This window comes from Ursus maritimus, unplaced genomic scaffold (genome assembly GCF_017311325.1).
Source record: "Ursus maritimus isolate PB19 unplaced genomic scaffold, ASM1731132v1 scaffold_19, whole genome shotgun sequence".
NCBI lineage: Eukaryota > Metazoa > Chordata > Mammalia > Carnivora > Ursidae > Ursus > Ursus maritimus.
This window is the reverse complement of record NW_024424341.1, coordinates 15,519,636-15,545,349: the sequence shown is the minus strand read 5'-3', so window position 1 is coordinate 15,545,349 and position 25,714 is coordinate 15,519,636.

Sequence of the window (25,714 nt, the reverse complement as noted above, 5' to 3'; positions counted from 1 at the left end):
TAAATAAATAAATAAATAAATAAATAAATAAAATAAAAATAAATAAAAAATAAAATAAAATAAAAAATCAGTGCTAAGTATGACTTAGCAAAGAGAAATAAGGAGGAAATATGATTTTTACCATTTAGTTAACTTTATGGAAAATTATTAATTTATCCTTCAATGGCAAGTTTACAGGTTTAAAAAAAAGAACATGAATACCTAAATTTTTTAAATGGTACAAACACATGCTTTTATGTGACATGGTACACAGTCACATGTTTTTAGTTATTTGGAATGAATCTTCGTTCCAGTAAGCCCAGTGATAACATAAGCACTACCATGGCTGATTCTGTCACTTAGAATGGACTCTTAATGAAGAGATTTGTATAATAAAAAAATAATGATCAATGTGTCCATTTCCAAGCCCCTTTAATTGTCCCTATAGCAATCAACAAAGCACTGTCATTTCATTTAAGCCATTGTCCTAACCCTCTCACACAACAGCAATGAATTTAAAATTTGGTTAATATTCCCATCACAAAGACTTTCAAGATTTCATTATCTTCTGTGCTTTTCCTTTTGGTAGGTCTATAAACTTCACTGAATTGTGAAATCTGAAAAATTCAAATGACACTTTCCCTGGAGTACAGCTGCCAGATTTAGCCAATAAGAAAGCAGGATGCTTTTGCTGGCAGGAAGGCAAATTGGAAAACAGCATGAAGGTTCCTCAAAAAATGCAAAATGAAACAACTATATGATCCAGCAATTCCACTTCTGGGTATTTACCCAAAGAAATGAAAACACTAACTCAATCAGATATATGCAACCCCATGTTCACTGCAGCATTATTTACAATAGCCAAGTCAAGACATGGAAGCAAACTAAATGCCCACCAGTGGATGAATGGTTTAAAAAATGTGGTTTATCTATACAACAGAGTACTATTCAGCCACAAAAAGGAATGAAATCTTGCCATCTGTGACAAGGGAATGGACCTTGATGGCATTATGCTAAGTGAAATAAGTCAGAGAAAGACAACTACTGTATGATCTCACTTACATGTAGAATCAGTAAAATAAAAACAAAAATAAAAAACAACCAAGCTCATAGGCACAGAGAACAGATTGGTGGTTGTAGAGTGAAGGGAGGGTACAATGAGTGAGGGTGGTCAAAATGTACAAACTTCCAGTTATAAAATAAATAAGTCCTGCGGATGTAAGGTACAGCATGGTGACTACAGTTAATAATACTGCATTGCATATTTGAGAGGTGCTAAGTGAATAGATATTAAAAGTTCCCATCACAAGAAAAACAAATTTGTAACTATGTGATGTGTGGTGACAGATGTTAACTAGAGTTATTATAGTGATCACTTCACAATATACACAAACATTGAATAATTATATCGTGCACCTGAAAATAATATACAATTAACCCTTAAGCAACACAAGTTTGAACTGCATGAATCCACTTAAATGTGGATTTTTTTCAATAAATATAGTATAGCACTGTAAAAAAAAAATGCAGGAGGGTTGTTTAAAAGTGAATTTCAGATAAATAACAAAAAATGTTTCAGTATAACTAGGCCCAAAATATTGCATGGGACAAAGGCACACTGAAAAATTACCTGTTGTTTCTCTGAAATTCAAAGTTAACTGAGTATCCTATCTTTCACCTGACAACCCTGCTTCATATCCCACCTTGGTCATTTGATGGGAGAAATACACTGAGGTCATGGTGATGGTGATGATGGTGATAGCATCTGATTTTTCTAAAAGGTTTATTAGAGGCCGAAAACAGTGAGCGCCTCTGATTGTATAATTTGGTACAATTTGCTTGAATTAATCAAAGTGAAACATTAATCTATTTTGTGTTTAAGTGTCTGAAAATTCATGTATTCATTATTAATTTGAGATCCTACATTTGCCAAACTCTTATCAAGCACTGGGGATACGGTAGAGAAGGAAACAGAGTGAAGTCTTCCTCCAGGAGCCCAAGCTGGTAGGAAGAAGACATCCAATACTACTCTCAGAAATGCATAACAATGGAGGAAAGATACAATGCAGAAAAATAATGTGTCACGAGAGAGTAAACAAGGGGACCCTCTACCTAGGAGTGTAGTTTGGTGTAGAGAAGCCAGAGAAGGCCTCTCTGATTCTGAAACATAGAGTCTCAAAAGGCAATGAAGGAAGAGTAGAGAAACCTGACACGTTCAACAGACTGGAGAAGGCCAGTGTGTGTAGGACATGTGAGCAAGGTGACAGGGCAGGGAATGACTCTGTAGAAAGAGACAGAGGCCAGACCTTGTGGGGTCTTCTGAATCGTGTTAAAGATCCGGGATTTTGTTTTAATGGTATGAAGAAGCCCTTGGAGGCTTTTCAGGAGTGTGGCGACATGATCAAAACTGCCCATTAAAATGCTCTATCCAGCTGCTGTGCGGAAAATGATACAGAAGGGAGAAATAGCACAATTGAGAAGAACAGGCCATTGAAGTGGAGGAGGCATGAAATGAGGCTTTAACTAGGATGGTGATAGTGAGGTAGAGAAATATTTTGGAACTAGAAATGCCAGAATTTGTCATTGGATAGACGTAAGGGATGAAAAAAAAAGTTGTCACGGGTGACTTGTTAGAGTAGGCCAGTGGGGAGGGGGAGAGAGGCAGTCTTTGTTTGGCCCTGTTGAATTTGAAATGCTTACATCGCATTTACCCCCCTACCTGGGCCCAGCTCCCTGTATCACCATCAATATGAATCTGAAATAAGAAGACTGGAGTCGTGAAAACTTGTCTGTGGGACTGAAGTATTCCACATTCAGATATGTTTTACTTCATAGTCCAACACAAGCGAAGAGGAAATGCTACTTATCCAGGACAGAACATAAAGAGTTTGGAACTCTTAGGAACCGGTGAAGCACTGAGATTTGAAAGAAGGTACAGCAGCAGTGCTCAAAAAATGCCAACAAACTATCATTGAAGAGACACGTCTCCACTAAATGGAGACAAAGATTCAGACAAAGGAATTCTTCATATTTATGGACTTTCTTGACAATTTGACAAGACAAGATACAAAGAGTTTGCTTTCACAGCTAACTCCATTTTTAAGAACAACAACCAACAATCTGGCTGACTGACTGAAACTACTAGTTAAACATCCTCATTGAGTTTTCCACCTCATCCTCAGCACTTCCTGTCAGATTAACTGTGTGAACATTCACGTATCTTATTCAGTATTTGTGACCTCATTTTAGTCCACGTTGGAAAGTTTGAGAAAGAAAAGTGAGTTAAATTCTCCTACATTTTTCCCTTCACATATATCCTGAGACAGAATGATAACCCCATCTAGAGTTCATCACGGGAAATTTTTCAACAAGGAGAGGAGTGCATGAAAATGAGCTTTAGACAGAAATGGTTGAAAAATAGGACGAGGATACATTTACGGGATTTCCACACGTGTTGTTGGTGCTATGCGGGTTAGATACTTATGTGCTTGAATATACATGTGGTTATCCGGGCAGAGCTCGGTGAAAATGTGTCCATTATGAAATGAACAAAATGTATCTCTCTTCTTAGTATTCTTACACAGCCCATTAAGGCATGTAGTGCTTTTTTTAACATAACTGTCCCACATGGAAACGTGTGAAAACTCTAATAGTACATCTGTTAATGTCTTCGTAGACAGTAGCATGTTCAGTCTATTCTTTGAAATGAAAAGTGTCAACCATCACTCCAGTTCTTAGAACTCAGATTTTAGAAGTCTATAATGTCAAGAATGGGCTCATTGTGGGCTGCTGATAGGACAGACTCCTACAAACGTTCCATTGTACTTCTGAGCCATGCTAATGATCCATGCCTAATGGATCATGAAGAGCATTTTGAAGCCACCTTTTCCCTGAACATCATCAACTCACAATACCTTGTCAAAAAGCACCAGTGGTTGTCACAATGATATCCCCCAAATGTGCCTTTCCCAATGCAACCATCAAATGCATTTGAAGGCTTTGAGAAACAGGCAGCAAAATTCCAGGGGAGTTCAACAGTGCATATCTGAGCTTTAAAAAAAATTAAACCTAAAATAATATTTGAGAAATGGGCTTTTCCCACTGGAAAAACTAAGCTATTAGGATATGGGAATTCTATTTTTATCCATTTGGAATAAAAATAATAGCAACTACTTATAGAGCACTTTTTAAGTTATATGTTTCACACGTGTCCCCTTATTTACTATTACAACTTTCCTATAAGTACCATTATCATTCCCATTAATAGATAACCCTCACTAATTCTTAAGAGACATTCTTCATTCAATAAGTGACTCAAACCCAGGCCTCTCTGTTCCAGAGTATGAACTTGTAAGCACCCTCCAAGGTCCCCAGTCCTGTGCATGATATGGAAATCTTAGAACTCAGCAAATTTTCCAAAAGCCCAGTAGAAATCATACATTTATTCATAAGGAGACTCCCAGGTTTACTCAACTTTCTCAGGGAGAGGAGCCTTTAAGGTAGAATTAAGAGAAGAGAAAGCCTGAAGTTGAAAAAATTGGGTTCATATCCCAGCTCTGTCATCTGTGCCCCACATGACATTGGACACGTTATTAAACATGACAGTGTTTCTATGAGAAACTCAGTGGGCGGTGAATATATGATGCCATACCCATTTTTCAGATGAACATACTGACTAGATTCAACCATAAACATGACTATACCTAAAGATTATTGAAATGTCTTTAGAGAGAGTGAAAAAAAAATGTGGTATCAAATGGCACTCAGTCTGATCTAGATCACAAAGTTGAATAAGCCAGACTGTGGAGACTATACTGACAGGAGTTTATTATACAAGTGCCTTGGGAGGATCCCAGGTCCAGATCACACCCCCACAGGTGAGAGTAGGGTTTTCGTAAAGGGAAATGATACCAGCCATCCTGGAAAGAGATCTTTTGGGGGCAATAAAAAAGACCCAGGAAAGGCCCATGAGAGAGGACAAACTATTTCTCTTTCATTCAGTCTTAAGACCCCAGGTGAGTTCATCTGGTGTTTGGCCACACTGACACAGTTCTAGAAAAAAGCAAGCCAGTCTGATGATCTGGGGCTGTGTCATTGCTGTAAATTACTGCATGTCGTACTTCTCTTTCCTTATGATCAAACTTCAGTAAAATATCTGCTATGATTAAGACAGAGGTCCACAAACATTTTCTGTAAAGGGCCAGCGAGTAAACGTTTTAGGCTTTGTGCGCCATGCTGTCTCGTCGCGACCACTTAACTCTGATATTCTAGCACACGAGCAGCCACAGCCACAAATACGTAAACAAATAAGCGTGGCTGTGTTCCAATACAGCTTTATTTATGTGTACCCAAATTCTAATTTAATGGAATTTTCACGTGTAAGGAAATATTCTTCTTTTTTTCAACCATGTAAATATCCATTCTTAGCTCACGGTCCATACAAAATAACAGGCAGCTGCCCAGATGTGAACCATGGGTCGGAGTTTGCCCTCTGCTCTGAAAAATTTAAAGAGGACGGCCCTTCCTTCTGGGAAGTAAGGCAGTCAAAAAGAAAGAAGTGTGCTGGAAGCTAGTGCAACAGTCATTGTTAGAAGACAGCCATACTCCGTGGAAAGCTGAAGTTCTTCCCACTTCACTAAGCCCACAGTCACTGAATTTTAGGATGTCAATAGAAAGGCAACACTTTCCTCTAAACTGCTGGAAATTGGTTATTATAGATAAAAATCACCAGTGATGTGGTTGGTGCACAGAACATACTTTGACAATACTTAATTCCTTCTCTCCTTCCTTCCTTTCTTTTGCTAATATTAACTCCCGTGTAAACATATGTTTAATTCATACCTAAACTGTTGAGGTTTTTTTTTTCTAATTATAATAGAAAAATACGAAAGTCACATCCTTATTATTTAAAACATACAGTTATTATTAAATTTAGTGTTATTCTTTGAGAGATTAAATTGTTCAAGACCTGTAGACAAGGGACAAAAATTAAATATGACCATATACAAAAGATTCCTTGATGGTGGTCTCTGCCATTTCCCACCATATAAAAATCGCATCATGTGTGTCTTTTTCTCCACATTCCACCTATGTCTCTGTGTGTGCATTCACACACTCACATATATTTGTGCCCTTCTCCAAACTTCACGTGTATACATACTTTCAAATAAAAATTTTAATTAAATCCATTCATGTTTTGGATAGAAGAGCCTTGTAGACATTAATCTAGCATAGAAAATCAATACACTACAATTAGCAAAAGGCAATTGGAAAGCCTCCTGGCATTTTTTTTTTTTTTACCTCACACACATTCAGTTTGTTTGAACATAGAATAGTTTTGCTATTCATTCCATCAGCCAGAATTCTTGAAACAATGAAGCCAATGGATACTAAGGCATATTTCATGTCCATTACATTTGACTCAACACCAGGTTGCTTAGTGAATTACATTTGGGTTTCACCTTAGAGTTAATTAAATATTTAACATTTGGAACAAAAATATAGCTACATTTGGTAGGTTAAGGGTGAGCCACAAAATGGCTTCTAACAACCATTCTACAAGAAGCGTGTTATAGGAAACACTACTAAAAATTATCTAACCTAATAAACCAATATTTTAGGCTAGAATATTGAGGCCCAAGAGATCAAGTGGCATGCCTAAGATCATCCAGCTAGACTGTGATCTGGCACTCCTTTTAACTGAACATTAGGCTCATTTGGAAAAGCGGAAAATGGGACTATTTCCCTTTAGGATGGTCAAATTCTAGTATTCACACGTTGGCCCTCTTCTTGAACAGGTGTAGACTGCACCTGACTTCAGGGGACATGTGTTTCTGACAATCCCAATACAGTTTCTGCTCTAAGGGAAAGATCTGGATTTTAGCTGCCACCCGCAGGTAGTGCAGGGTTACGTGCCAATATGTTTGAGTGCAGGATTTATTCCTGAAGTTGCCAGCGTCAGCTACTTGCAGATGTAAAAGATAAGACACCAATTTCAAAAAGAACAATTCATTGCAACAAGACCATAAAATGTATTCATTGTGTTCCTTTCCTATCTAAAGACAATGACCACACTAGAAAAAGCAGACTGATAAAATTTAATGGCCTTTACCAAAAAAAAAGGTTCTAATTTAAATATAATTTAGGAAAATTAATACTTGGTTCTGATTTAGAAGTTGTTTGGGGTAGCTAAATTGTAAAGCTCCTGTCGGAGAAAGAGCTATTTCAATTCAATGAATAAACTAATTTTTATAGTATTATGAGGTATAACTGATACAATAAACTGCACATATATATTTAAGGGGTACAACTTGACCAGTGTTGAGATATGCATACAGTCATGCAACCATCATCACAATATAATAAACACCTCCATAATGCCCAATTCCTAGGCCTGCTTGTAATCCATTCTCCTAGTCTGTTCCTAGTCAATCACTAATCTTTTTTGTTTGCATGCTTTTGTTTGGGTGGCAGGGGAATTTGTTGGGGGGAGGATTTTTTTTTTTACTGGTGTTCAAATGATCCTTTATTGAAATATTTTCCTTTGTGATTCTTTATTTTTTTTTTTTTTGCAAGAGAGAGTGGGGGAAGGGCAGAGGGAGAGGAAAAGAGAGAATCTCAAGCAGACTCTGTGCAGAACGTGGAGCCCCACAGGGGGCTCAATCCCACGACCCTGAGATCATAAGCCGAAACCAAGAGTTGGAGGCCCAATGAACTGAGCCACCCAGGCGCCCCTCCTTTGTGGTTCCTAATAGCTGGGCATTCCCCTGCAGCACTGCTGATGTTATCTATGACATCATGATGTTTGCAGCCATCAACGTTTGCAGCCCACAGACTGGGCAGTCCCCACAACTTCTCTAATGGCTCCAGAAAGTTCTCTGGCTAAAGATCATCGCCACATCTTGGGCGATGATGATCATCTCATTGACGGTGTTATTTCCACTGTGCTGATGTTTTTCTCATTCTTTTCTGTCTCTGGGTGGTTCCTTGAAAGCTTGGATGTTCCGGGCAAAGGCATAAGTTACCACCTCAGTCTGGGACTGACTGTTTTGAATGGTCAGGTCGTCTGCAATCTTTAGACCTGTGCAATTACCCATTGCCTTGGCAATGTCCCCACCAAACTCTTTTTGGACACATTTTGGTGGTTAGGGCAGATGTGGCACCAATTTCCCCTCTGAGGCACCTTAGCTACACAACTCTGATCTTGTTGGGGTTGAACTTGAACAATATATTAAAGGCAGCTGGTGTCATATGAACCTAGATACCAGAAGACCAAAGAAAGTTGCAACTTGGCCTCCTCTGAAACAGAAACTGAACACTGCTATTTTAGTATTTTATATTGTTACTATAGATTTGTTTGCATTTTCTAGAATCTTCTAGAAATGAGATCATAGAGTAGGTACTCTTTTTTGTCTGAGTTACATAATTCAACATAGATGATTCTGAGATTCAACCATGTTGTTGCATGTATCAGTAGTTTGTTCCCTTTTTTCCTGAGTTTATTTTAAAAATATAGAAAATTTAACTTGAATTGGACCATAGGCCTAAATATTAACCTATAAAACTTCTAAAAGAAATAGAAAAAAATCGTAGTGGCCTTGGGTTAGAATATCTAATATAGGACAACAAAAGTATGAACCATCTTTAAAAATCAATAAGTTAGACTTGCGTTGGATTTTCCTTGTCCCCAATGTCTTTTTCCATGGTCCCTNNNNCCTGCTTCCTCATGTCACATCTCAAAAAAACTAGTCACCCAAGTGCATGTCTGAGCCTCTGTTGGGAGAATTTGAACTAAAGCATGGCCCCTGCCAAACGCCAGGCTCAGTTCCAAGAAACAACATGTATTTTCAAAAGACAATGTCATGTGTGTCACCCATATTAATTCAGTTGAAATGCTGATTAGGTCAAAAAGGGATTCATGGCTTTATACGATGGCTCTGGAGAAGAATTTAAAGGAGAAAGCATGAACAGGGAGAACTAGGATTTTTATTTCTGTTTTTAATAAACTTTACTAGGCACCATCTCAGTTCTTGAAAAGTTGGCTCTTACCTCTTGATTCAGCACTCATAAAAAGTTTTAGTTCTTGTCCTGGAAGACGGGGTTGCTGTGTTCCAACTGTAATAACAGTGTGCCTTTATGACCCTCTGGCATTTAAACTTGAGAATTCCCTGGGAAAACAGTCCTTGTAAACCCTGTAGGGCCTACTATTTGGGAGTGTTGATTTATTCAATTTGCTGATTTATGCTGTATCCAGAATTAGAATGAGATATTCACAGATATTCTGGATTTTGTTTTTATTTTGTTTTATTTCTAACACATTTATGCCTTTGCTCTTTTCAGGATTTGCAGAAAATTAAATGCCCTTCTTTCTTCTTTTTGCAGCAGGAGCTCAGAAGAAAACAGAACATCACGAAGGTCTTAATACCCTGGATTCCTGAGGACATGTTACCTCCTTTTCATTCACATTTTAGCAAGATGGGGGAAAGGTCTTTGAAGGGGTAGGAGACACAGATCTAGACATAGAAATCTATCCACTTTTCAAGGTTCCACGCAGACACTGCCCTCATGTACAAACCTTCTTAGATCTCCCCTTGACAATCTCAGCACTCTTTTCTCACTTTTAGAACCAGCTCTTTCACTCCCAAAAAAAGAGCAAGGCCAAGCCTGGTAGAAGAGAGTTTTGATTTCACTGCTTCCTGCAATCCCAGCTTATAATAACCTTTTCCATGAGCTTGGGAGATATTTTTAAGCAGAAATCTTACTTTCTGAGATTCAGGCACCTGAGTCCCAGATCTGTCTCTGGCATTAACTTAAAGTGTGACTTTTCCTCCTCTGGGTGTGTTTTCCAGATGTTTAAGTCCATGTCCGCGATTCTGAGGGTAACATGGCCTTTCACCACACTAGCATATCATAGGGCATATATTCAAATAACAGGTTTGAGATTCATAACCGGTACACTTTAACAAAATATTTGCTAAGTAGTCCCTGGAGCAAGACACCAACAGTCTCTCTGTCTCAGTGTCTCTCTATAAAGCAGACATAACAGAACATGATGAGGTTGAAATGTGAACAGCATTTCTCCGAATGAACCAGCTACCCAGTGATGTCAAATTATCTTCACCAACAGTTTGAAGAAATTTCTAAAAAGTCAATTAAGGCAATGTTCAGAGACAGAAATACTAAAAATAGTGACATTTTTGCTAGAGAGGATATCTTTAGCAGAAAAAAAAATGGGGAATGCTTGTCACATCTGTGAATGTTGGTGTGTATTTTAAACTGTTGCATATTTAGTCATTTTTTAGGGTTACTGCAGTTGTAGATTATTAGAAGGGCTGTAAGTGCTTAAGCAAGGGGCAAAACGATGTCAGCATTATATTCCACAATTGCTAAAAGTTGTAGTATTTTGGAGGACCTTTAAAAGGAGCACTGGAGAGTTACTTATGACTGCCCCCAGGCCTGTTCTATTTTTCAACAACACTCCCAAACAGAAGACACTCTCTCACTCGCTATAATCCAAGGAGTCACGGTGAGTACAGAGATAAAGCCGAAATTTACATCTCAGACTTTGATCACTAACTAAATTTTTCATCATTCAATTCTCTGTTAAATATTGTACCACTAATTACATTCTGAAGTGTCACAGCTCACTGGGTTTTGGGGGGGGGGTTGTTTTTTGTTTTGTTTTGTTTTGTTTTTTGAGGGGCAGGAGAAACTCCTATATTTGAAAAGAAGAAAAGGAAAGAAATCTTTATGCGTGTATGAGTATGAATCTGAATTTTATTCTTTGTACTCTAAATGCCTGGGATCACCTGAGAATATTCTAGATGCTGTTATAACTCCAGAAGAGTTAAAACGATCCAGGTTCAATCACAGAAACACACACACACACACACACACACACACATACACACACACACGTGCATGCCCTTAATATATCTAAATCAATGAGGCAAATGGACGAAGAGGAGGGAGGATAGACTTTAAAATGGAGCAGACTGGATACCTGGGTGGCTCAGTGAGTTAAGCATATGTCTTCGGCTCAGGTCATGATCCCAGGATCCTGGGATCAAGCCCCGCGTCGGGCTCCTTGCTCAGCGGAGAGTCTGCTTCTCCCTCTGCCTGAAGCTCCCCTGCTTGTACTCTTTCTCTCACTCTCTCTCTCTCACTCTCTTTATGTATCAAATAAATAAACAAAATCTTAAAAAATAACATAATAAAATAAAATAAAATAATAAAATACAATAAAATACAATAAAATAAAGCAGAACTTAACTGGAATTCTGACCTGTCACCCACTTAGCATGGTTGAAAATCCTATTCCTAGCATTCTGCTTCCTAGGTTTAAATCCTTATTCTGCTATTAGAAACCTGTATGACTTTGGACAAATTACTCTACCTCTTTCTGCCTCTAGTACCCCATTGTAAAATGGAAGCCAAAATACTGCCTATCTCATAAGGCTGTTCTGAAACTCAAGATACAACACATGTAAAGAGCTTGCGAGGGAGGGAGGGTTTAGCACATAATTATAACTCAATTAAATATTAATTCTTATTATCATTATTATTAACTATTTACATGACCCCATGCCAGTTACTACTCTTTCTATGCCTCAGTTTTCCCCTCTCTAAAATAGGTATAATGATATTATTCTAAGACTGAAGTGAGACCGTCGATGGGGAGTCATTCAGCTCAGTGCCTGGATAAGGAGGTCCTAGTTCAGTCATGGGATAGAATGTCAGCCGAGTGTCCCAAGTTTAATGGTCACTAGTCAAGAAATGCCACACACTCTGAAGCAGCCAAAGGTGGGAGGCCTGGGATGGTGGCCAGTTTTATGTATTGTCAAGGTCACCATATTCATCAACTCTCCTCATTAAAATTTGCCAATTAATGAGTAGTGGCATACTCCTTAGCAAAGGTCAGCAGCAACCTAAGCAAACTTATCAAAAATTCAAAGAGGTACAGAGTTTGGGAAAAGTTCATTCTTCCCTTAATTAACGGATCTAATTACAATCCTGACATAACAAAATGCAAAACGCGCTCTTCAAAAGACACTGAGTCAAAGGTTTAACAGCCCAGATAACCTTCTCCTTTGGTACAGGCTGACCCAAATGTAGGGGAGGGAGGAGGAGGGAATCTTCGCATGCAGTCAACAGGGTTGATGAAACGGCTTTTCAAGAAATTAAAGCACATCAGAATCCCAGAGCAACAAAGGCATTGAAAGGAAATAAAAACGCTCCCACATCGTGGGATGTGGGCAAACGCAGAGTTAAGGTTTTCACTAATCTCTCTTCTTAGCAGACGTCAAAGCATTTATTTGGTGACCTTTCCTGACTAGTTATGAATAGCACTTCAGCATCCTAAAGAGTCTGGGTCTGTAATTGTTGCCTCATTTAGATAAAGCCTAAAGTACAATAAGACAATGGATATGCTGTGCTTATTAAATTGTTTCTGAAATAGCAGATCCAGAATTTTAAACCAGCTACCATTAACCAAAGGCCTAGAGGAAAGGCAGCCTGACCTCCAGCTCCCCCACTCGGAGAACCACAATCTTGAGAGGGTAAGCTCGGCTTCTCGCAAGACCTGCAATCAGCTTCACAGGAGACTTCAAAAACTCTGGCAACTTCAACTTGTGATTCTTTACATGAAAATGAACAGATAGGGACCATTATGTCTTGGTGCTTCTCAACAGTTTCAAGGGTGCTGGAAACTTTCAGATAGCAAGAGAGTTTTCCACCCAGAGTGGCTCAAAAACTTCTTCAGGGGCTCCTAAGTGACAAGCACACTCTCAGATTACAATAAACACCTCATAGAATATTATTAATCTCGAAGCAGAAACTGATGTCAAAGAGGAGAAATATGTCAGGGCGCCTGGGTGGCTCAGTCGGTTAAGCACCTGCCTTCAACTCAGGTCATGATGCCGGGGTCCTGGGATCCAGCCCATTGTTGTCGGGCTCCCTGCTCAGCGAGGTGTCTGCTTCTCCCTCTCCCTCTGCCCCTTCCCCTCCTCGTGCTCCCTGTCTCTCTCTATCTCTCTAAAATAAATAAATAAAATCTTTAAAAAAAAAGAGAGAGAGAAATGTGACTTGCCTAAGATCAAACAGAAAGATAAAAATAGAGAACTCTGCAGCCCACACTTGACAGGGTCAAATATGGTATTTCCGCCCATGTCATTGTTTCTTTATTCAACAAATATTTATTGAGCATCTTTCATGTGCTGGGTCTTGTTTGGTCCCCAGGACGCGGTTGTGTATAAAGCAGACGTGACTGTATTCCTCATGAAGCTCGTATTCTAGCGGAGGAAGATCAGCAATAAACCAACAAATAAATAAGCAAGAAAAATGCTTCACTCCGCAGGAGAGTGACTGGTTGCCTGTTATGGTTGAAATGACCAGAGAGGCTCTCCCTGAGAGGTGACATTTCAGTTGAGACCTGAATGGCACGGACGGCCAACCATGTGAAGACCAGAAGGAAGAAGATAAAAGGAGAGACTAGTGGGTACAAAGGCCCAAGGCTGCTTAAGGACATCGAGAAGACCAAGGTTTCTAGAACCAAGAGAGGGAGGAGGAGAGTGGTACGAGCTGACACAGGGGCAACAGGCCTGGGTAGATAATACAGGTGCATGACAGGGTGTGTGGATTTTGTTACAAGTGCGATAGAATCCACCAGAGGGTCTTAAGCAGAGGAAAGCTCTGAATTCCCTTTATAAAAGATCATCCTGGTATACGTGTAGAGAATAGATTAAGGGGGCAGGGGGCAGTCCAGAGTCCAACAAGAAGCTTGCAGCGGGGGACCAGGTAAGGGATGAGAGTGGGTGTATCAGTGGAGACGGAGGTAAGTTCAACAGAACTTGCATAAGAATTGGCTAAATGTGGGAAGAGGTGAGACAAGAGAGGACAGGAGAGGAGAGGAGAGGAGCACTCATTGGTGCGTTTGGGACATGAGCAATTGCATGCGTGGTGATGGCTATTATTGGCATAAGAAAAATAGGCCATGGGAAAGAAGTAAATGTGGGAATTAGAAATAGTTCTTTTTTGCCAAATTTGAAATGCCTATTAGACACTCACGTGGGATACCAGCTAGATCACTGGATACAAAAATATATAAATCTGGGATTCTGGGAAGATGTTGAGGATTGAGGCATCGTCCTTAGAGATGCTACTGAAAGTCACCAGACTGGCTGAGGTCACCCAGGCAAAAGGGAGGCGTTTGCCAAAGGAGCAGTCCACCCGGCTCCTTTCCAGGAGGAGCCCTGTGCATTTCCTCTCACACACAGCAGCTGTTTGACAGTACTCGAAAACAACAAAGGAAGGGAGGCAACTCTCAGCGTCCTTGGACGCCCCGTGTTTGGAGTTGGTGCCTCTTCCCTGCAATCAAAAGGCCCTCAGAGGTGAGATACGAAGACGCACACTTCCTGTGATGTGCTGCAGAGTGAACCCTGGTCCCTCACTCAAGTCCTTCATAAAGAAAAAGAAAAAAAATCAATCTGCTTCCACAAAACTGTTGAGTTTTACTTACTGTGCACATAAGGAGGAAAAAAGCAGCAGCAGCAGCAGCAGCGATCAAAACCACTCTTCCCTGAGAGCCTGGTGTGAGGCTGCCCCCTTGTGTCCACCAACACTAACGACCCACTCTGCAACCCAAAATCAATTTCTTAAAGCTGCAGCACACATGGTTGCCCTTTTTGCCTCTTAACTTTGCTTCTTAAATAAGCACCATGTCCTAGAAATCTATCCCATGCGTCCCCATTACAGGAACATAGATAAGGAAATGAGAAAGCTCCACATGACTTTAACTACCGAAAGGTCAAAAGGTAGGCTTTTTAGGGGCACCTGGGGTGGCTCTGTCTGGTTAAGCGTCCGACTCGATTTTGGCTCAGGTCACGATCTCAGTGTCATGCAACTGAGCCCTCCGTTGGGCTGCACGCTGGGCATGGAGCCTGCTTAAGATGCTCTCTCCCTCTGCCCACCCCCCAACACCCCACTCGTGCTCTCTCCCTCTCTTCAAAAATTAAATTAAATTAATAAAATTTTCAAAAGTTGGCTTTTTAAAAACACGGCTTTCCAGGAGCTCCTGGGTGGCTCAGCTGGTTGAGCATCAGACTCTTGATCTCAACTCAGGTCTTGATCTCAGGGTCATGAGCTCATGAGTTCAAGTTCCACATTGGAGCGTGGAGCCCACTTAAAATAAAAAATAATAATAATAATAACAACACATCTTCCCTATTGTACAAGACATAATTCTCAATCAACTATATTGATGGCTTAACAGATTCAGATACCTGGTGGTCTGTTAACATACCACTTGATGTGATTTGGGGTCTGATTAACTAGTGGCTAGATTTGGGTTCCTCTGAAAGCGGGGCGTGAGACAAAGAGTTGAGTGCAGATGATTTCAGAAGCAGGAATCTGGAAGGGTGAGAATAAAATTGGGAATGAGGGACACAGAGGGATGGGTTATTGAGCTACTTACTTCTGAGTCAACTACAGCTCAATACCACCAGGGAACTTCTCAGAGCCTCTGCAGAAAGCACCTCAGAATTGTCCACCCGAAGGACAGAAGTCTGGTGCATATTTCAACCAACTCTCACTTCGTGTTGGTGAAGGACTACTCTCTTGCATCCCTGGGCTGAGCCTATAAGAAGTTGACTATTCCTCTCTGGCTTTAGAAAAGACCCCTAAGGCAGAAAACTAGAAAGAAACCATAGCATACATGCTTGAGGAGGGATGGGGACAGGGACGGTTATCGCCCACCTCAGCTGAGCTGAAAAAGATGAGTTGAGGGAAGAAAACGAAAACACGAATCTGGAAAGATATACATGCACCCCTATGTTTATCTCAACATTATTTATAATAGCTAAGATATAGAAGCAACCCAAGTGTCCACTGATAGGTGAATGGATAAAGGTGTGGTGTGTATATCTACCGTGGAATATTACACAGCCATGAAAAATGAGGTCATGCCACTTGCGACCACATGGATAGACCTGAAGGGTATTATGCTAAGTGAAATTAAGTCAGACTGAGAAAGACAAATACCATATGATTTCATTCATGTGGAATCTAAAAACAAAAACAAAACAAACTAACAAAAAGCAGAAAGAGACCCATAAATACAGAGAACAAACTGATGGTTGCCAGAGGTGAGGTGTATCGGGAGGATGGGCAAAATGGGTGAAGGGGAGTGAGAGGTGCAGGCTTCCAGTTATGGAATGAATAAGCCACAGGAATAAAAGGCACAGCCTATGAAACAGTCAATGATACTTAATAGCAACGCATGGTAACAGATGGTAGCTACACCTGGGAGCACAGTACAATGTACAGAGCAGTTGAATCCCTATGTTGTACACCTGAAACTAGTGTAACATTGTGTAACGACTATACTCAAATAAAAAATTTTAATGACTTGAGGGGATGTGACCTGGCCAAGATAGGCATCTGTGTCGTCTAGGAAGATTCTCATCCCGAACAATTTAGAGAAGCCGTGTTCTATAGAGGACAGGGTACCACATTCGCCCTTTGTTAGCTGTGTGAGTTTGGGCAAACTTCTTTTCCGTCCAAACCTTAATTTCTTCATCCATAAAGTAATTATAATGGTAATAATTAAGTACTCTTCTAAATAATAAATGTGTTAATATATGTGAGGTGCTGGCTGCAAGGAGAAAAATGCATTAAGTGACTATAGCATCATTAATAAACTAATAATTAAAAGAGTGACATCTCATTTGCCTTCTAGGTCTCCAATTTTGGTTCACATTTATTGACCCCTTTCTGGTCTTGCTCTTACTTAGTAGCTTCTGTTTATTCAGACACGTGCTAGTTGCCTCGGCTTGTTTCCTTTCCTCCTTCTTCCTTCCTAGCAAATATTTTTTGAGCCCTAACTGTGCTTTGGACATTATGCGCACCGTACCCTATAATTCTGGTTTGCTTCTCAGACTGTATTCAGCATTCTTATCTGAAGTACTGGACATTCAGTTTATATAAATACTGCCTGCAAATAACCCATGTCCCCCACCACACAAATACTTTGAAGTCTTGCCATGCCACACAGGAAACAGAACAAATAGACCAGGGCTCACATCTAAATGAGCATTGTTCCTCTTAAAGTAGTTACCTTGCAAAGTTTCACAATTCACCTCTCTCCCTCCTCCACTCTGTGCATGCATTTGGGGAACGATACAGAGTTGGCATGTTATTTTAATGTAGTAGAGGATGAAAAAATAATTTTTGTTTTGTTTGTAGGCATTTGCAACAACACAGAGGAGTACATAACACTAACGACCACATCTCATTCTTCTTTTACAACCCCACCCGCACCTAACCTAGTAACTGTCCTGTAGTAAGTATATAATATCATATTTATTCACCCATTTATCAAATAGTTTAAGTGCTCATTATAAGCTAATTGATGTATTAAGAGCCGAGGAAGGACACAAAGGTAATTAAAGTATGATTTATGATGTCCAGACCACTAAGGTCTAACAGAGAAGATAATATTAAATGCCTCTATAAAAGTATCTTAGAAGAGTTTTATGGATGAAGTTGAATCAAAAAGTGGGTAGGAGGGGGGTCTAGGTGGCTCAGTCGGTTAAGCGTCTGCTTCAGCTCAGGTCATGATCCTGGGGTCCTGGGATGGATCCGAGCATCGGGCTCCCTGCTCAGCGAGAAGTCTGCTTCTCCCTCTCCCTCTCCCTCTGCTCATGTGTGCTCTTCTCTTGATCATTCTCTCTCTCTCAAATAAATAAATAAAATCTTTTTTTAAAATAGTGAGTAGGATTTCAAGAGCCAAAAAATGTGGGGCGCCTGGGTGGCACAGCGGTTAAGCGTCTGCCTTCAGCTCAGGGCGTGATCCCGGCGTTATGGGATCGAGCCCCACGTCAGGCTCCTTTGCTGTGAGCCTGCTTCTTCCTCTCCCACTCCCCCTGCTTGTGTTCCCTCTCTCGCTGGCTGTCTCTATCTCTATCAAATAAATAAATAAATTCTTTAAAAAAAAAGAGAGACAAAAAATGTGAAAGAACACACTGCTTATATCAGAAAGAACACAAGCTAAGGCACAGAGTCAAGAAATACTTCTGTACATCCTTGGATAAGAGTATGAAGTACAGTAAGAATTTATAGTATTTATCAGGGAACAACAGAAGAATAAGCTGAAAAAAATTTTTAGACCAAATAAATAGTTAAATATTATGGGTAAGGATCTGCTTATCATCAAGTACAACCAGTAGGGCATTGCTGGAGGAAGATTTACACTTCATTACTTACCAGAGGAAGGCTGTATTTTGCTTTGTTGTAGAAGGGACATTGTCCAGAACAGTGATTTCTACCATCTAGGTCACAAGTTCATGGAGCGAGCTTTCTAGATAGTACGCATAGTATGTGAATCTCTATTCACAAAATGTAGTCCATAGATTAAATGCATAATGTTTTGCACACATTTTTAAACTAATATGAGATTTTTTTTTAAGATTATATTTACTTAAGAGAGAGAGCACACAAGCAGGGGCAGACAGAAAAGGAGAAGCAGACTCCTTGCTGAGAATGAAGCCCAACTCGGGACTCAATCCCAGGATCCCAGGGTCATGACCTGAGCTGAAGGCAGATGCTTAACTGACTGAGCCACCCAGGGGCCCCTTATATGAGATTTTAATAAACAATTCATTTAAAGGTGTTAATTTTTTCAATCAGTGGAGATATAAATCATACCACCATCTTAGCACTAAAAAGAGATGTAGAGATGGCCAAACAGAAGAAAGGATCTCCCCAGACATTAAGATCAAGGGAATTTGGGACAAGGGAATAATGCATCAAAGTTCCTTTTATTCAATTTTAATAATAACCACTGTCTGTCAGACACTGTTCTTGGAGACTGGATGGAAGGAACATGGACTGAAAGCTGAGGGATCAGTTAGGTGACTATGACAGTCATTTAGGTAAGAGATAATGAATGTCTGACAATGACACCGGAAAGGGCAAAGAGGAAGCAGATTTGAGAGATTATGCATTAGCAAAATTTTAAAAAGAACTATATGAACAAGATCAATTGAACATTGAAATAAGTTATAAGTAGAGAACATCTCCTAAGTTTCTCATGTGGATGAGTGGGTGATTGCAATGCCTTTTCCTCCATGTGTTTGCATGCCGGTGTGTACTGGGAGGTGAGAAGTAATGGTAAATGACAGTTCAGTTTTCTTGAATTGGGGAGGATTCAGAACATCCAGAAGAAACTATTTTAGTACAATTGGCCAACAGCATGTCCTACTGACAGCTGTGCTATTTTAGATTCAAGCAGCACTTTTCTAACACTTTTAAGAACAAAGTTTGAATTTTCAGAAAAGCGACAGTTGTTTCCCACCATAAATCTGAGTAAAAAGCTCTTACTACATCAATTCATGGATTTTTACTACTAACTAACTCTCATCTCCTTGAGAGTAGGCACTCTGTCTTACTCATCTCTGTATCTTTACAACCTAGAATTTGTACCTGGCCCGAAGAAGGCATTCAGGAAATATTTGTTGAATTAACTAATTAATTAAGGTTAGAGTAAATCTCTGTCCTATTCCCAAAGTCTACAGGACTACTGGAAAGGAATCCAAACTTATAAATCAAGATCTTGGGAGTAGGGAAGAGAAAGGAAGAGCTAGAGAAACTATCTTTTCAATCTCAAAAAAAGCAGGTGACTTCTCCAGAAGACAGCCAAATTTCCTCTTACACACATCACCTGCCCACTTTATTTCCCATGGGAAGTCTTAGACCAGAGATGAGCACTTGTTTTGAAAAGGCAGAAGGGGTTGAAAGAAAAACCACCATAGCTTCCACTGGCTTTTTAACTTATTAGTTCCAGACATTTATGAGATCTAATTTTATATTCTCTTGCTATTCTTCCACCCTTCTTTGTTTTGATTTAACCATGCTTGAAGAGTATTCACTCCTTGAAACCAAATGGTTATTGAATTTAGCACATAGTGGAAGGAAGGAAGGAAGGAAGGAAGGAAGGAAGGAAGGAAGGAAGGGAGGAAGGAAAGATCTTTTACAAAGACTAGCTTTCCTGTATGAAACTCTGTGAGCCCAATGAATGTCATTTTTTCCCCACAGCAAGTATTCCCAAGTATTCTGTAGAGAAATTCACTTGGTTCCAAACCTGAAGACCAGCAGCAACATTCAAAAAAGTAAAGATGGCCCAAATTTTGGGTTGGTGACACCTGTTACTAACAGGTGACCGAGTCATCACTGGGGGATTGAATCTGATATGAGAAAATATACATGAGCTGGCTACTCAATCCTAGCCATAGTCTATTAATATTTGGGGGAAATAGAAAAGAAAGATAGTAGCAAGGAAAAACTTAATGCTGAATTAGGTAGATAAGGATTTGAAATGAGCCTGAAGAATGAGTTGATTCTTAAAATCCGTGGAATAGATCCCTTGGGACACTCTACTAAGACAACGGTATGACACCAGAGGTATCTCAACATGGGGTTAAAACTCACTTCCCATTTTTACTTCCATTAGTAAAAAAAAAAGGCAGCTTGAAAATTTGAAAAATATCCATCACCAAAGAAATCTCTGGAGGATTTGGAAAATCACCTGCCTCCAGCTGGTACTTTGCTCTGTTCATGATTTGTATATATGTGAACAAAAGGTTCAGTGCTCCTATTAATTACCTGAAAAATGATTAATCTCCTTCTCGACTATGGAATTAAGGAATCAAGAGGTAGATCCCCTTAAGCCTTCTCTGTAACACAGATACCAGAAATAAGTATCATTCCTTGGGCATTCACCATGTACTTCCCCAGTTTTTTTCCTGCTACCATTCTGTACGCCCACATAGCACAATGAGAAGAGATGAAACTCCCATTCATCTTCTTTTTGCTCAAATCCTGGAGGTAGAAATGGTGGGCCACAAACTGTCTAAGGCAGGGAACATGTGTAGGTAATCATACCCTTCACTTCACTATCACAATGACCCCTTCTCCCTACCTTGGCCATATTACTCCCTTCATTTGCACTTCATCTGTATTTGCCACAGAATGCTCAGTGTCCACAGCGTTTGTTTAAATACCATCAGGCTATCTATTTTGCCTGTGGTTGGGGTCTTAACTTTCCAGTCTTGCAATTCACTCTTCTGTTTATGACCTCTACTTTAAACTGTAATTTGGATTTTCCCTATTTTCATTGCCCTGTGCAAATATCTCACCAGACAAAACATTGCTCTTGGAGCACTCTATCATAATATTTCAACTGCCAACATGAAGGGCTCTCTGGAGAGTTCACCTCACATTATGTAATGTTGAATAGATTATAAACCAAATAGGACATTGAATAATATCATTTTTGTTGATCTGAAATTTGTTTATGCAAGTTATTGTGTTCACGACTTGTAACATGCAGCACTTGTAATGACTTAACTGGAGATGTAAAAGGTAGGAACTCAATCTTGCAAAGAACGTGAAAATATGGAGAAAAACACTATTGAGTGAAGTACAATAAGCAACTATCTATTAACTATTATTAAGGTGCTTTGTACTTAATTCATACCATTTTATCAAAAAACATACCTGTAAAGCATCTGTGGTTATTATCATAACTGTTTCACAGAAAAACGTATTAGGCCTTTTCATCTCTAAGGCATAGGTGAAAATTCATTATAGTTGAGGGAAGGGAATAGAAAAAAATCTACTCCTGGGGAAGGGGCAGGAACATATATCGGACAAAGACCACTAGAGATCACCTCTAGCTGTGAGGGAGGGAAGCAGAATTCCTAGAAGACTCCATCCCCAAGACCCAGGACAGAGAACTGATCTAATACTAAGGCTTAAAGAGAACAACAGAAAATATGACGCTTCCTCTGCTCCCACCACCAGGTTAACAAGCATCAGGTGTTAATAGTCATCTATTGCTGGAGAGAGGCAACAGAAAAGACCTAAAGCTGATGGTGGAGCACATATTGAGAAAAACCCTCTGGCAAATCAGCCCCTACCTTAAATGCAAAGAAAAGCTAGAGGAATGTGAAGCTTATGGTGAGGATGTTATACGTCGAATTGTTCCCCCCACCCACCCACCCACCCGCCAAAAAAAAAAAAAAAGTCAGAATCGTAAGCCTCAGTACCTCAGAATATATCTTTGTTTGGAGACAGACTTTTCATAGAGCTAGTCAAGTTAAAATCAGGTCCTTATCATGAGCCCTAATCCAGTCCTTATAAAAAAGGAAATTTGAGCACAGAGACAGGCATTCATAAAAAAAAAAAAAAAGATCATGTGAAGAGGCACACGGAGAAGATGGCCATCTATGAGCCAAGGAGAGAGTCCTGGAATGGAACCTTTCCTCACAGCCCTCAGGAGGAAACAACACTGACAACAATAGGACTTCTAGCATCCAGAATTGTTAGACAATAAATTTCTGGTTAGAGCCATTCAGTTTGTGGTACTTCATGGTACATCTCGTGCTCACTCTCTCTCTCAAATGAATAAATAAATAAAATCTTTTTTAAAAACCAACAAAAAATTTTAAAACAGAAAATAGAGAAGTACATGAAAACAAATGCTTGTTCTTAAATATCAATAAAACTAACAAACTGTCAGACAGATAAGGGAAAAAATTACTAAATACCAATATCAGAATGAGAAAGGTGACAACACAAAAAAATTCTTCATATATTAAAAGGTTAGTAAGGGTTATTAAAAGGATAATAGGGAAATATTATAAGTAACTTCATGCCAATAAATTTGACAACGCAGATGAAATGGATGAATTTCCTGAAAGCTACAAACAAAGCTCACTGAAGGAAACATAGATATCCTGAGTGGCCTGGTACCTCCTAGACAAATTCACTCAGAGTTAAAAGCCTTCACACAAAGAAAACTCCAGGTTTGAATGGCTGGTGAATTCTATCAAACATTTAAGGAAGAAATAATAACACTCTACACAAAATTTTCCAGAAACTTGAAGAGGAAGGAATACTCAACTCATTCTATAAGTCCAACAGTACTCTGACAGAGACAGAGATGAAAGAGACATTATAAGAAAACTACAGAACAATAGCATTCATGATCACTGACGCAAAATCTTCATCAAATATTAGTAAAATCAACAATAAATCAAAAGGATAATACATCATGACAACTGGAATATATCTCAATTCAGAGCTGATTCAACATTTGAAAATCTATAATTCACATCAACAGACTAAAGAAAAATCATATGATCATCTTGATAGGTGCACAAAAGGCCTTTGACAAAATTCAAAACCTCTCATAATACAAACTCTCAGTAAACTAGGAATAGAATGGAATTTTCTTAACCTGATAGCATCTAATGTTCTAATGATGAAGGTGGAATGCCTTTCAGATTGGGAACAAGGCAAGAATCCCATTCTTGGGGTGCCTGGGTGACACAGCAGTTGGGCATCTGCCTTCGGCTCAGGGCGTGATCCGGGCATTATAGGATCGAGCCCCACATCAGGCTCCTCCGCTGTGAGCCTGCTTCTTCCTCTCCCACTCCCCCTGCTTGTGTTCCCTCTCTCGCTGGCTGTCTCTATCTCTGTCAAATGGATAAATCAAATCTTTAAAAAAAAAAAAAAAAAGAATCCCATTCTTACCACTCCAACATTGTACTGAAAACCCTAGCCAATGTAATAAGATAAGAAAAATAAATAATAGGAATACAGATTGGCAAGGACAAAATAAAACTCTTCACAGATGACAAAGTTGTTTACATAGGTAAGTCCAAGAATTTGTAGAAAAAAAAATTAACAGAATAAATGAATTTATCAGGGTTACATGATACAAAGTCAACATAAAAATATCAATTGCATCTCTACATTTTAGCAGTATTGAAAATTTAATTTTGCAAAAAAATCATTTAAAACAGCAGAAAAAATACTTGAAGATAAAATGTATTAACTATATATATGCTGAAAAATACAAAACACTGATTAAAGAAATCAAAAAATACCTGGATAAATGGATATACATACCATGTAAATAAACTGGAAGACTCAATATTGTTAAGATGTCATCTTTCCCAAATTGACATATAGATTCAATACAATAAAAATCCAATGAGAAATCTTTATAAAAACTGATTTTTTAAAAATTGTATGCAAATGCAAAGGTACCAGAGTAGCCGAGACGAGTTTTGAAAATAAGAACAAGGTAGGACTCATACTACCTGGCTTCAAGTTCACTGTAAAGCTATCATAGTCAAGACAACGTGATACTGAAGAAAAGAATACATACATAGATCAATGGAAAAGAAAAAAAAGTCCAGAAATAGATTTTGCATAGGTAGTCAATTGATTTCAGACAAAGGTGCAAAGGTAAGTCAATGGAGAAATCATACTCTTTCTGACAACTGGTGCTATAAAAAACAGGTATCAATACAAAACAACAAAAAAAGAACCTAGGGGCGCCTGGGTGGCACAGCGGTTAAACGTCTGCCTTCGGCTCAGGGCGTGATCCCGACGTTATGGGATCGAGCCCCACATCAGGCTCCTCCGCTATGAGCCTGCTTCTTCCTCTCCCACTCCCCCTGCTTGTGTTCCCTCTCTCACTGGCTGTCTCTATCTCTGTCAAATAAATAAATAAAATCTTTAAAAAAAAAAAAAAAAGAAGAACCTAGATCCATACATTGCTCCCTATACAAAAATTCACTCCAATCGGATCATAGGGGAGCCCCTGGGTGGCTCAGTTGGATGATCATCCAACTCTTGGTTTCAGCTCAGGTCATGATATCATGGGTCATGAGATGGATCCCCGTACTGGGCTCCTCGCTCATTAGGGAGTCTGTGAAGATTCTCTCCCACTGCCCCTCCCTCCATTCACTCTCTCTCAAATAAATGAATCTTTAATAAAAGAATTGGGGGGCACCCCAATGGCTCAGTTGGTTAAGTGTCTGCCTTTGGCTCAGGCCATGATCCCAGGGTCCTCCCCACTCTGCTCATAATCTCAGTCTCTCTCTCTCTCTCAAATACATAAAATCTTTTTCCTTTTTTTAAGATTTTATTTATTTATTTGACAGAGAGAGAGAGAGAGAGAACACAAGTAGGGGGAGCAGCAGGCAGAGGGAGAGAGAAGCAGGTTCCTAGCTGAGCAGGGAGCCCTATGTGGGGCTCGATTCCAGGACCCTGGGATCATGACCTGAGCCAAAGGTAGACACTTAACTGACTGAGCCATCAGGCACCCTAAATAAAATCTTTTTTAAAAAAAAATTTTAATTGGATCATAGGCCTTAATATAAAACACAAAACTAGAAAATGTCTAGAACACATAGGAGAAAAATCTTTGTGACCTAGTGTTCGGCAAAGATTTCTTAGATGTGATGCCAAATGCACTATCCACAAAAGAACAAGTCAGTACATTTTATTTCATCAAAGCTAAGAACCTCTGCTCTTCAACAATGTTAAGAGAGTGAAAAGACCTATAGGCTGGGAGAAAATATTTTCAGATTACATATGACAGAAAACTTGCATTCAGAATTCATAAAGAGTTTTCAAAATAAGAAAACAAATAACAGAAGAAAAGAAATGGGCAAAAGATTTGGATACTTCACCAAAGAAAATGCAAAGACCCCACAAAAATCACGTGAAAAGATTCTTAACATTATTGATCATTAGGTAAATGCAAATCAAAACCATAATGAGATACTACCATACACCCATTTAAAACGGCTAAAAGGAAAAAACAACTAACAATACGAAGATTTGGTAAGAATGTAGAACAACTAGAACTCTCATATATTGCTGG